The following is a 14361-nucleotide window of genomic DNA, read 5'->3' on the forward strand; positions in this document are numbered from 1 at the left end:
AGTAGCACCTTGCTCTAACATGGGGGTCAGGATGCACCTGTGGTATAGGGCTTCTGTATTATAATGAAAACTGCACTGCAAGGGTTAAAGCCAGCAAGTATAGGAGTATTGGTTCCTAAAGAAGAAGAAGAAAATGCCACGGCTGAGGAACTGAGTGAGAAGGAAGAAGCAGAGAAGGAAAAAACAAGGTAACAAACAATAAAACACAGACAGTAACCTAAGAACTTGAAGAAGTCTCAAGAGATAAGCATCCCTTAGGGGGGAAAAAACCAGGAAGGAAAAGAGCAGGAGAGAGGGGGCCGTTAGAAAATAGATTTTTAAAAAGAACACTGAGAGGAAAAAAGACTTGGAAACACCGTGGGCAAGTAAAAGGACAAGGAGCACAGAGGATGAAAATAGGGTTTACAGTATTTTACTGGAGAGACATGGTTACGCCTATGGTATATCAGATTCCACAATACACTGAGGGGCATTTTGGTGAGCTTCTACTGTAATAATATTTTTTTAAAAGAATTCATATACCGCCTTTCATTGCCAGAAGAAATACCAATATGGTTGTGGGCCTTAGGGAGGAAACAAGACAAAAAGGCTTATATTATATTTTAGAGTTCTGGAGATGCCTGTTGGAATCTTACTGCATAACATATTTTATGATGCTTTAAGATTTTATGTAGTGTGTTTTGTAAGATTTTATATATTATTGTATACCATTCTGAGATCTTGGTGGTGGTAATAACAATTCGAACTGCAATAGTCTTGGTTTTCTCCATTTGTATGATGAGTACATTGGCTTGGGGAAGTGTGAGGACAGGAATGAGTTCTGGATTGAGATATGCTGACTATCTAGCTACAGACGGAATTTTCCCAACAAAGGCAAAAGCCAAGCTACATGACAGGTGACTGATCAGAGGTCAAACCTCTCCAAATTAAACTGAATCTGTTAAACTTGGCACATTTTTTCTTACAAAAGCAGCTGAAAGATCCTCTTTAAAAAGGCCTTTGTGACTGAAAGCACACCATTCATTTCTATACCTGTTTTCCCTTTAATGGGATCACCCGCTTCTATCTGAATGATTTTGTCTTCGAATAAGAAAGAAAAATCTGAAAGCATCACAGAAAATTGTAAATACAGAAACATTTTAGGTTCTAACTGCTCACTGGAGTCTTATTTTAATGGGCCATGTTAATTATATTTTTAACAAAACAATATTAAGCCCTGTAAATAAATCAGTGTAGCATGTTAAACGCTTACTTATTATTTTTATATTCCTTAAATTTCAATTAAACATTAATAACATTAAACAAAACAAATATCAACTTCCCCCACGTTTTTTGCAAAAATATAAGAAAAACTTTGTGTCCTGAAGGCCAACAGGCTGCAATTGATTTGGCACAATGAAAAAGTACATTCCACCTTCCAACTTTCAAGAATAAACAATGAGACCACCAGTGCCTTTAAAGGTCTCAGGTATTGTTGTTATTCATCATAAAGATAAGCACAGTCTGAAAAGCAGAGGTAGGCCAGATTCAGCCCAGGAGGCAAACAAACAGCAGTGTGGTGTAGTAGTTAGACTAGGGAGCTCTGGATTCAAAATCATCCGCCAAGCTTACTGGGTAACTTAGTCCAGTCATTGTCTTTCAGCCTAACCTATTTCATTGGACTGTTGTGCAGATAAAGAGGGTGACCATGTATACAACCCTGAGATCCTTGAAGAAAAGGCAAAATCAAAATGTAATACAGTAGGGCCCCACTCATACGGCGGGTTACGTTCCAGACCTCAGCCTAAAAGCGAAACCTGCCAAAAAGCAGAACTCATTCAATAGAATGGTGCCCGACACCCGAAAAATGCCGTTAAAGCAGAACAAGCGTTGTATGAGTGGGGCCTTACTCTAATTGAAAGCCGCCGTATTAGCAGAATGCCGAAAAGCGGGGCCCGACTGTAACACAAACTCATTCATCCATTACATTTAACTCACAAAGGTTCAAAGCCTGTTTGAGAACATCTAATTTATATAGCTGTGGCTCTAGTATTAATGTTGGGAGATAAACAGGGGAAGACACGTTTATTGAGGGTGAGGACCTGTTTTTGATCATTCCCATGTTAGAAAATACATATATATCTCACCAATAGAAATGCTCATTGGAAAATGTTTTCAGGATTGTAACCATAGGCATTTTTGAAACATGTTACAAATGCTCTACTTTTTAATACTGGCTATGTGTAAACCCAGTAGCTAACCATATTCCACAGACAAACCTTTCTGTGGCAAGGCCAAGCAAGTTGCACCCGTTACTGCATGACATGTGGTGGGATGATTTCAATTGCTGGAATCTCTCATAGACAAGGACTTCTCACAAGTAATTTGATATGTGGAGTTGTGGGTTTGTTTTCTGTGACAATCCCATGCACAGACACTGTACCAGAAAGCAGTGAGCGGCTTTTGCAGCCGCTTATAGAATGGAGGGCCCTGGCAAGCGGCTTCAGCATACAGACACAAATTGCACCAATGCTGGGGTGAGGGTGGGGCTGATGTGTGGGCTATTTAAGCCCACCCTGCCCCTCTCTTGGCCTCTTCACTTCAGTGGGCTACCCATCCTCCAGGCAGTGGCTAGTCGTCTTTTGGGGGACCCCGTGGGAAATTTTTGCTTGTCAGCTGATTGGCTTTGTTGGTAGGGTTTTTTCACCAACTCTGTACTGATGTGGTGGCAGGTGGGCTTACCAGGGGTAGTAATTAAAAAGGCTAATTACCACATTGGCAAGTAAGTGCAGGAACTTATGAGGTAAAGGTTTGGTGAACACCCTTAGCATCTTTAAAGGGGAAGGGTATAGTCCTGAGACCTGCTTGAAGGGCTGTGTGACTCCCTGGCAGAGGTAGGGAGCACATTTAGGGCCAACCTGCAGCACTTCCCTGGAGTTGTGGGAGGGGGTGGAGCAGAAAGGCCTCCCTATTAACCTGAGAGGGAGGAGACAGAGGAAGGGCTACCCCTGATCCTTGGCAGGGTTGGCTTGCCCACAGTCTGGATATTGGTTAGCTCCCACACCTTGTTTTCCCCTATGCAGATATGTTGGGAGTTTAATAAATATTTAAACAAATAAATGTAGCCTACTTCATCCAACCTTTTGTGTCTTGCCTCTTTATTTCCCTCTGTGGTTGCAATCCTCCTTCTCTCAAATATATGAATTAGATCTCACTCAACTTTCATTCCATACATTTTCTGCAATATCCTGTAACAAAACACTGTGTGAGAAAGCCAGGCTTCGGTCATCAGAATTGCCCTAGTTGTCACAAATATTATCTGCTTTGACACTTCCATTTATTCCACCACATTTTGCCCAAATTCTTCCTTTGGTTTTTCACTTTACTGAAATCTTAACACAAAGTTCATTATCCTGGCACCCTCTCACATAAAAATAAAATAAAATAAAAATAAAAATGTATATTGTATATTCATAGAGCTTCAATTTATATGACTGATTTAATTTGGATAAGTAAATTTGTACAAGAAAGACAGTTTTTTAGTAACCATGGATGTAGTATCACTCTACACAAATATACCTCAGGAGCAGGCTTTAGACATAATAGAATCAACTTTAAATAAAAGGAAGGTATGTAATAGACCACCAACTAGCTTCATTTGTGCATTAGCGGAGGTAGCCTTAAAGAAAAATTTCTTCAGTTTCCAGTCACAGTTTTATTGGCAAATATCCGGAACAGCAATGGGGTGCAAATTTGCCCCTGAGTTAGCGAATCTGTTTATGGATTGGTTTGAACAGGAATATATTTTGAATAATGATAATCATTTTTTTAAGTATATAAATGCCTACAAGAGATATTTGGATGATGTTTTCCTCATTTGGGAAGGTACAGAGGAGGACCTGCTGAAGTTTAAGATGGATATAAACAGCAAGCATCAATCCATAAAATTTGATATGAACTATAGTATTTCCCAAATTAACTTCCTTGATATTACTGTAAAAAAACAGAATTCATCACTATCCACAGATACATTCAGAAAAACAACAGATGACAATTCGTTCCTAAAGTTTGACAGCTTCCATCCTAGCTTTATTTAAAAAAATCTACCTTTCTCTCAGATGATCAGGTTGCGCAGGAATTGCAGCAACATAATAGATTTCGATAAACAGGCAGAGATTCTAATTGGACAACTACTAGAAAGGGGCTACCCTAAATTTTTTTAAAAAACAGCAAAATACAAGGCTAAAACGACAGATAGGAGACAGCTACTTGAACAAAGAAAAAAGAACACAATTGAAACAAGAATGACTATACCGCTAACTTTTGATGGATTTAATGGGAAAATACAAGAGATCATTTTGAAATATTGGAATCTTCTATCTGATATTCCCAGGTGTAAAGAAAGGCCATTATTTGTGTTTAAACGGGCCCAAAACTTGAAGGACCTCCTAGTCCACAGCAACATAAATAGGAACACAAATCCACCAAACTACTCTATTTTGTATCCCAAAACTGTAGGGATTTTCTGTGTAATCAGTGTAGTGTATGCAACAATTGTATCAAACTGCATCAATTTCTAAACGATGGTAACAATAAAAAATATACTTTAAGGGGATTTTTCAATTGCAACACCAAGGGGGTTATATATATCATAAAATGCCCATGCAACCTTCTATATGTAGGCATGACAATGAGGAAGATTAAAATGAGAATCTGTGAGCATAAAAGTTGTATTAAGAACAAAAGACAACATGCACCCCTTGTTAAACATTTTATCAGCCATGGACATACAGAAAAGGATGTCAAATTCTGGGTTATGGAAAAGGCTACAGGAACAGGAACAGCATTAGAAACTAAACTAAAGAAGAGAGAGCTTTTTTGGACATACACTTTAAAAACCATGGCCCCAAAAGGCCTGAATGAAGATATGAATTGGCTCCCAGTATTATGACATCTAATATGAAAACAGAAAATAGGTATCAATACAATGTCAGGTTATGCATGTATTCTCTTTTTAATAAAGATTTATAACAATAGTTTTAGCAAATGTCAGTAACAAATTGGATAATGAGATTTACCAATTCAATATATGTATATTAATTATGTATTAGTTTTAAAGTTAAGGTGGTAATGTATGGTTTTCATGCTGAGTTATTACATAATTATGGACTCTTATGGGATAATTGGAAACCAGCAAGAGCAATTTTTATGATATCACTTTAAGATAATTCCTACAGCTGAATTCACTTAACAAGTAGTCCTTTTAAATACCTTGAGCAGGCATTTGCATTCAACCCCCATATATTTTGAGGGGTTTTCTATATGAATGCTACTGATAAAAACTGTCCAGAGGAACTGGATAAAAAAATGGTAAGCAATTTAAGAAATAATTATTAATGGGAATGAAAAGATCTATTCCTATATTGAAAACTAATTGTAATTTATTTTGGATACAGAACTAATGGAAATGCATCTATCCTGCACCTATTAATTTTCATCCAAGTGAAAATCTGTTAAGTAAGTGTTTTCCACTATCCCTCAAGAAACTGTAGGTAATTATTTTTAATTAAATCAGTCATATAAATTGAAGCTCTATGAATATACAATATACATTTTTATTCTGTATAGTATGTGCTTGAAAGTCGAAACGCGTCTGGCCATATTATATACGCATCTTGCTCCATTGAGATACAGATTTAAAGCCTACAAGCAAGAGCACCAACAGTTTATATAAAAAGCACTATAGCAGCAATGTATGTATTCATTTATGAGTATGGACTTAAGACTTAGGCACTTTTGATTCAGGAGATACTCTTCCTGTCTCTTTAAAAAAATTATTTGTACGAATTTTGTGTTTGTTATTGTATGTATTAAAAAACTTTTTTTAAAATTTTTTTTTAAATTGTTTTGCATAAATTGGAATTGTAATGACCACATACCCTAACTTTCTGTAAGACACAGTTGCATCTGTTACGGTTGATTTTGAACTTCAGATTCTAACACGAGCTATTACGGACCATCACCCTTCATCAGTGCATGGAGCATGATCCTCAGTTGCCCAGTGTGTGTGTGTATTGTACACACACACACAAATGTAAAAGCATGGGGTGGTAAATGACAATGGAATGCAAGAAGTACAGTAAGACAATTCAATCTGAGCTACAATATATGCAAAATTATCTTTCAGTAATTGGTAATGATATTAGCATCTTAGCTTTGCTGAGTAAATTAACACCAGTAATGGGATTGGAAACCATTGTCTCTATTCAGAGCCAAATGAACAGAATTGGAAACTCTCTAAGCTTTTTGATAGTTTAATATCAAAATGTAAATTAATTGACATGAATTAGGATACAGAATTCTTAACTATAAATATATAATATTGTATAGTGTAGGGACAGAAATGATAATTAACTGCACAGAATAATAATAGGATGATACTTATCAATAAGATTGTGTAAATTCCTGATATGAAGAGATGACATCCAACACGGGTCAGTTACAAATTGAAAATCATAGCAATTGTGTACCTATTGGCATTAATCATTTTATCCTTTTTCATTATTAATGTGCTTCTCAATCCTGGGAAAGATAACTGTAATAATGCATCTGAGGTAACACTAACAAAGTTCAAAATATTAACTTCCCCAGTTTGTAACCGCTGGGCTAGTTGCAAGACTATTTTTCCTGAAATTCAGATTTGGGTCATAATTAGCTCTGCTCCAGCCCCAGCTCTTCCCAATGTCATACCTGCTTCATCTGTTTCCCTTTTCTGTTGAAGATTACTGGGTGATGGTGGCAACAAGAAGGAATACTGCTATGGCCTTTATTAGAAGGCACTGAAAGCAGTGGCACTGTGAACACCAAGACACCTAGAACATGTAGTGCCCTAGCACACACTTACAAACATGGTCAGCAGCATGACAGGCACCAGGACCCCTGGCAATTGTAATCTCCCAGGCTTCTAGATCCTTGGAAAGTTCATCCTGTCCAAAGATACACTAGTTCCAGTTCAAGATCCATTGAAGTGAACTTTTTAGTTGATAAAAAGTTCACCCTTGGCAAAAATAAATAAATAAATCCGCATTCAGAATGTTACAAGCTGCTGTGCTGCAGTATAGGGTCCAAATAGGTGAAGCTTTTCCCATAACTGTATTTCCATACTGGAAAAGGCTTACTTTGCTTAATTTGTGCCACCCGCACAGTTGTTAAAGACACAACGAATCATTCACTTTGTTCCTGTTCATGCACTTCTCACTGCATGCCGCTCCTTTTGGAACAGGGAAGATATAAGAAATGCCTCACATTCCTTTCTTCTCAGCAGTGATTAACTAAGCCTCCTTAACAACAGCACCACCTCCATATCTATCTAATAAGCCTATACATTTTGCTTTCTACCTTTCTTTAGAGATGCTCAGTTGTCTTTTTTCTTTCTTTCTTTTAAAGAAAGCTAAGAGTCCAGGCCTCTGGCTGGGGGGAGTGAATGAACCTGAAGATGAACTAAAAATGGTTCAAAGTTCTAACCCAAAATGAACTTAATTTATCTTTAGTTCACATGGTAGTTATGGAAACTACTTTCAGATGTAGTTCAGAGATTTAACTAGCTCAGTGAACTTTGTTCAACTGAACTAGTTCATTCCAAACATTGACACCAAACTACACATGATGCTAAATGCATCATTAGCAATTACATCATTTTCCCCATTTAATTGTAGGCACTGAGGGTATTTGTCAGTACTAAAACATCCAGGGAAAGGAAGATTAACCTCTTCCCTCCCCAGCTGCAATCTCGGTGAAAATTCACATACACGGCTCCCACTGACACCACTGGAAATGCGTCCTGAGCTTCAAATGACCATTCAGGTGAACTGGACCTTTCCCTTCCCCACCTAGAGCAGCTTTGTCACTCGCACTGGTGTGAACAAAACATTCTGGTCTGAACATACAGAAACAGAGCGAATATCCTTGATAGTATGGAAAAGTTAATTGCAAATCCAGAAGTAGCTTTCAGTGGAAGAAAAAGAATTATTAGCACTAGGAGCCACCCAGCTGGAAGCAGCCTCAGATTTAAGTTATGTGGCTCAAACTCTCTGTCAGGCAGCTTTTCCAAGCAAGTGCTGAACTTTGTCTTCTTTCTATCATTCCAAGCAAGTGAATGAAAACTTTTCCTAGCAGTCCAGGATCAAAAGATTTAAGTTGGTACTAATACCTCCGGGCTCACCCGTGGAGAGTTAAAATTACTTCAAATTTAATATTTTCATGAATGCTCCTTCAGTGCACCTGTAATTTCTGGATTTGAGATGAAGGCAGGCAGAAGCATCTTTGCAATACTTTCCTAGTTGTCTCACTATTCTTGTTTTGGTACAGAGAAGAGGAAAAGTGTTCCTCTCAAAGAAAAAAAGATGCATCAAGGAAAATGCTCAATACATTGTTCTGTTCTCTGCCATGTCCTCCATGTGCTGCTATTCACAACTTGCAACTTAGTTTTGTTGTACTTCTTAAAACTCAGCAGACGGAACCGGTATTTATACTACAAATTGTCTAGAGAGCACAGCAGAGAACTGGGAGAGAGCTTCAAGTACAGAACATCAAACTGACTACATTTGTTGCCTTTAATTTAGTTTCTATGTGGCTCTGACTCTTTCATATTTACGAACTAAGGGCAACTCACATTTTACTTGCCAAATGTGTTTTCTTGGCTGCATTTCCCACTGCAAATGTTGGTATTTAAAGAATTGTGTACATAACATCTTTAAAAATCCATGTACACACTTCTGGGGATGCTGATCCATCTATTTAAAAAGGGCATATATTCATCTGTGTTTGCCACACTTCATACATTTCCTGTGTATACATTGCTGTTTGCCAACAAAACCACCCAACTGTATTTTAAAAAGTTGAAATCACTAACAAAATCACCTGGATCTTATATATCAGAGGAAGAGTGTGCATACACACATAGTCCAATGGCAGAGTATCTGCTTTGCATGCAAAATGTCCCAAGTTCAATCCCCAGGTAGTATGGGACTGTCCCCGTCTAAAACCTTGGAGAGCCGCTGCCAGTCGTTGTGGATGATACTGAGCTAGATGGACCAACAGTCTGATTCAGTATAAGGAAGCTGCTGATATTCCTATAGCTCAGCCTTCCCCAGCATAGTACCTTCCAAAACTGCAACTTCCTGATCAGTAGCCAACCCGACTGGGCTAGTTGGAGTAGCGGCCTAAAACTTCTGGATGGCACCAGGCTGGGGAAGACTGGAATACATCAATGATTCCTTGAATCAACTCCATAAATTGCTACCCAAGTAGGATTGGAACCACTACAATGCAGTACCACCCACCCCCAACTGCTCCAGAAGGATATTGTTGCATACACCCCAATATCTGAGTGGAGCAAGACTTTCAAAAGTTCCAACACTTGCCCAGGGTTCAATTGCTTTGGATAAAGGTGACTGGAGACTGTGATGTCTTTAGGATATATGGTTTCATTTACTCACATATACAACCTGAGTAGAAAATGGAAGGGTTCACAGCATTAACACTCCAACAGATCTTGCTTCCCTATTGGGTTTCTAGGGGAGCCCCCAAAACCATAACTTGGAGTTCAGCACACAGAGCAAGCCTCTTTGCATCTTTCCAGCTCCCAGTTCCATATTAGACTAACACACACACACAGGCTACCACCTGGTTCCAGGATGGGGGGGGGAATCACTCTCCTGCAAGAGTTACTATAGCAACAGGACTGTGCTGGACCACATATTTATACATGTAGATCACCACTCAACAGGTCCATTAACTCACAAAGAGATTGGCTTGGCCAGAATTATTAGTTTATGAAATGAACTGGTCTGACCAGTTCAGCAGGTCACTTTAATACAAACTGCGTACTGAATATACATATTCAAAATCACAGGCTAGAAAGGGGGCCCAAAGACATTATCCAGACAACCCCCCCAAATCCTATAACAATGGAATGGACAATGGTATCAAAAGCTGTTGAGAGATCAAGGAGAAGCAACAGGAACACACTCCTCTCTCTCCTCGCAAACATCATCATACAGGGTCACCAAGGCAGTTTCCATGCCCCAACTGAAATGGATCTAGAAAGTCTGTCTCATTCAGGAGAGCCTTGATCTGGCCAATGACCACCCATGCTGCTTGGTATTTTATTTTTTAACTAAGTTCAGGCCAGTTTGCCTCCATGCACATGTGCATAATTAAAATGCCTACAGCAAATAACTTACAAAATATAGCTACAAGATGTTAAAAGCAACACGACGATGAACAAGACAGGTTTGCATAGTTTCCAGAAAGTCAACAAATTCAAACTCAAACAGGCCAGGACAGATAAGGAGTTCCAGACACTAAGGCCCAGTGCAAATATTCAACTAGCATTATGGATGCAGGCCATTTCTGTGAAGAGACTTGTGATATATGGGTTTTGGACTCAAGTTCCTTGGGGTTATGAAACTCTGTAAAGTGCTGTTTGCACAAATTAAGGTATACACACATGAAAACTTGCTCTGGCTATTTTCACGAAGGCACTGAAAGAATGCAATCCCACTCCAGTTGTGCAGGTCTGTGGCTCTACAATGAAAACTCATCAGAGCTGCATGGCAAACTACTTTACGTCAAGAAGCTAGATGTGTAGAACAGTCTCTATTCAATTATCTTTAAAGTAGTATTAAAACTTATGCTTGCAGAATACCTACATTATTATTATTAAAATTATTGTCTGTCCTTTACAAGAAGGTCCCAGATCGTACACTTCTGTGGGGAGGATTTCCACAACTTAGGGGTTGCCACAGAGGCCACCCCCCTCCCCAAACTTCTGAGGATGATGAAACTACCAAGATGTCCCATTCGGAGGCAAGGAACACAGGCTCACACATTTCAGTAAAGCTTTCTCATTTTATTAAAGTTACAGGGACCTTCAATGCCTTTCAACTCATTCATCATGCTTTCTAGGAACTATTTCCCTGCCTGACACTGACTAACCTACTCTCCAGTTGCAGACATTGACTCAGCACCCTTCCTTGTCTCCCCCCACTTAAATAGGTTTCCCTTTCACGCACAAACTTTTGCTCCTTCGAAGTGATGGCCATTGCTCTTCGTGCCTCTAAATCCTGCAAGAGCAGGGGGAGAGGGACTGGACCTTGACTTCCCCCTCCGACTGAGGGGAGCTGGCCATCTGGGCGGGAGTAGGATACTGCTGGATGTCCAGCTGGGAATCTGCCAACTGGTCAGGTGTCTCCTCCACTGCTGCAGGAAGAGGCATGCCCTTGACAGCGTCCTCTGACAGCTCTCCCTGCATCCCACAGGGGAAGGGGGAAGCTGGGGAAGCTGGGGAAGCTGGGGACACTGCAAGACCTCCTCCCTCAGTCCCCCACCCAAGTCCTCAAAGTCAGAGTTTTCCTCCTGCCAGCCTTCCCCCCTGACCTGGGTCACAACTAGGGTTGCCAGGTTCTTGGCCTGAGACTGATCCTGTATCTATAGGAGAAGAGAAAGTCAGCCAAGTGCAGGTGTTCTTGCAACTCTATAATGAGAAAAACCACAAGGTGGAATTCTCCCTTCCCCCTGCACAACTTTTAAAGATACAAAAGACCTCTTGGAGACTGGGCCTGGCAACCAAGAGGTCTTTTGTATCTTTAAAAGTTGTGCAGAGGGGGAGGGAGAATTTGACCTTGTGGTTTTTCCCATTACAGGGTTGCAAGAACTTGGCTGACTTTCTCTTCTCCTAAAGATACAGGATCAGTTTCAGGGATTGAACCTGGCAACCCTAGTCTGTAGGGAAGGAGGCAGTTTTTCAGATACTCAGAGCCTAAGACTTTTAGGCCTTTAAACACTAGCATGAGCACCTTAAATTAGGCCCGGGAACAAACTGGCAACAAATGCAGGGGTTATATGAGCTCTAAAAGGAACCACAGTAGGAAGATCTACAGGGAATTGCTTCAGGCCAAAGGACCAGGCCAAAGGACCAGCACAACCCCTTTAAGAAGGCCCCAATCCACTTCTGTAGAGAGCATGGCAGCCTCTCCACCAGCCAAACCAAAGACAGGTGGGGCTGGGAGCAGCTGCTAATACCTGGGCTGATGAAGGTCTCCTATAACTTTTGAGTATAAATAGCCCAGAGCTAGCAATCAGGCAGAGACAGAGACACTCTGGGCAAAGGATATTGTGGGGCTGATGCACGGGAGTGGGGTAACCTTAGAGTTTCCTGCAAAGGGGGCAGGCAGAGGACCTCTCCCTCCCCAAGCCCCATTCCCTGGAGAAAGGGTCTACTGGAAAGACACAGGACTCTGAAGGCAATCAGACCCTAGTTCTATTGCACTAAGGGCATGGGAAAACAGTGGAATTGGGGGCTTCTACAGTAGTGGTCCCAGGAGAAGACCCCAATAAATTGCAAGTACAGGTAGACTTATTGTTGTGTTAACTCCATGGATGGGAATTAAGTCTTTGGAGCCTGGATAAAGGGAGTGTGAGTCTGTTGCAAGGGCTAAAGTCTCCATAAAGTCAAACTTACTGCACTCCTGTTGGTTGTGGTTGTAATTAGGACTCATGGTTGGGCCTAATCTCCCATGGATCAAGTGGCCTTCAATGTGCCCCTTCCCCAATAATCTGGCCACTATATTTTGGAAGAGTTGAAGCAGACATTCCATGGGCAGCAACCTGGCTCCATCTCCCCAAACCTGAAATTTCATAAGTACCAACTTGCTATTGTATTAGTTCACTACACAGGAAAGAAGTTTTACTTCCAGCATTTGAGATGGGTGTTGAAAAGGACAAGAAAACATATTAAATCAGCAGAATAAAAATATTAGTCTGATTTAGCAAAATAGCAAAGAGTCCTGTATTAGTCTTTAAAGGCACCACAAGACTCTTTGCTGTTTCAGAATAAAACACACAACCTCAACCACTATAAAAAATAATGCTAATGAAACTATTTCAGAAAAACAACACAATTGTCCATTGTATAATACTTGTCATGTACTAACAAACCTTTGAACCACTGATCCAACTCAAGTAAAACGTATCATTTCTGTTTATTTTCTCAAAGACAAATTTGACTGCACAAATATTCCCAGTTCTAAAGGTCGGGTTTATGGATCAGTCACAACAAGAAAACATTGCATAGAACCTCAAAACTGCAATCAAGTGTATCCATGAAATTCAACACCTGGAAAAGCTATTGCACTGGCAAAGGAATATGGAAACTGCTCTGATAGTATAAACAGTAGGTAAAGACAGTTAAAGCTAGACAGCATTCAAGCTGCAAAATCATAATACTCTAGATTAAATAATACCACAGGTCTTAAAAACACACACCCCACATTCCTTATTAATTCTGTACATTTATTTATTCAGTTTTCTGGCTCACTTCACCCCAAAGGCATGGGAAGGGCAAAAAAAAAAGTGTAAGCTCAAAATCAATTTTCTATAGCTAGTATGTAACAATGCCAACTGGATCAGTATTTGAAAACAATACTGGGCAGAGGCCCAAGTTGCCAGCATCAAGCAAGTGACCCAAGCTTTTCCAAGTCCTCTTACAGGCTCCGTTCTCACCTTAAACATCCTCCAATCAGTAATACCATTCATGTACAAAAAGAAGTATAAAAGGAATTCCTCTACCCTCCCCTCTCACTGTCTTTATAACAGCATCTATGAAAGGAAAAGTCAGAGAAAACTCCATTCCTTCCTTCCTTGGATCACTTACTGGTAGCAAAGATATCAATATCACCTTTACAGTTCTCCCTTAATTTATCCTAGAAAGTCACTGATTCATGAAAGCAAACTAAAAAGTTATGGTGAGCAGAATTATTCAATCGGCTAAAGACAGACAATCCAGAGACATGCACCACAATCTTAATCATATTATACAGCCACAAGAGTGGCTGTATACTATAGCCAGCGTGGATTTTTTGCATTCTGCAATGTTAAATTGAAAATACCCCCATGCCATTCTGATGCTTCCCATAAGCTCATTTCAAAACAAAACCTTATAAAAGTTATAGTCCTAGACCCAGAAATGCTCGTTTAAAACCCACTTAATTTTCATGGCGATACACAAAACAGTCAGACAGAATAGAGAGTTCAAAGTTTAAAAAGAGAGAAAAAACCCAGAGCCCTTTTTGGACTTTTTTCTCTGAGAGTTCTAATCTGTTGAAATTCATTAAAAATCAGCCATGTTCACAGAGTACCTGTAATCCTATTACTGACCTTGCCCCATTCTCTGACCTTCATCTTCTGCAGTTTAAAAGTTTAAAAAATGCCTGGCTGATTTTTAATTAATTTAATAATTTTTGGGAAGTGTAGTTTGTGCAGCTTGAGGAAGTTGACAAGGTGCTTGCGACCACGTCGGCACTGGACCCTTGCCCCTCTTGG

The 14361-nt window shown here is 39.8% G+C and overlaps 1 protein-coding gene across 16 annotated transcripts in view; it reads right to left on the reverse strand.

Annotated features, from left to right (window-relative positions):
- ADGRA1 (adhesion G protein-coupled receptor A1) overlaps window positions 1-14361 on the reverse strand; it is a 588775-nt gene that overhangs the window by 494314 nt on the left and 80100 nt on the right. For 6 of the 16 annotated variants that reach the window (XM_061635607.1, XM_061635603.1, XM_061635606.1 and 3 more), the window contains exon 2: window positions 3120-3227. The exons of 9 other annotated variants lie outside the window; for them this stretch is intronic. The gene's annotated coding sequence lies outside the window, so the exon portion shown is untranslated. Of the gene's footprint in view, window positions 1-3109; window positions 3228-14361 lie in introns of all 16 variants that reach the window. One more of the 16 variants, XM_061635601.1, reaches the window with a different exon arrangement.

Source organism: Rhineura floridana, chromosome 7 (assembly GCF_030035675.1).
Source record: "Rhineura floridana isolate rRhiFlo1 chromosome 7, rRhiFlo1.hap2, whole genome shotgun sequence".
In the NCBI taxonomy this organism is placed as follows: Eukaryota; Metazoa; Chordata; class Lepidosauria; order Squamata; family Rhineuridae; genus Rhineura; species Rhineura floridana.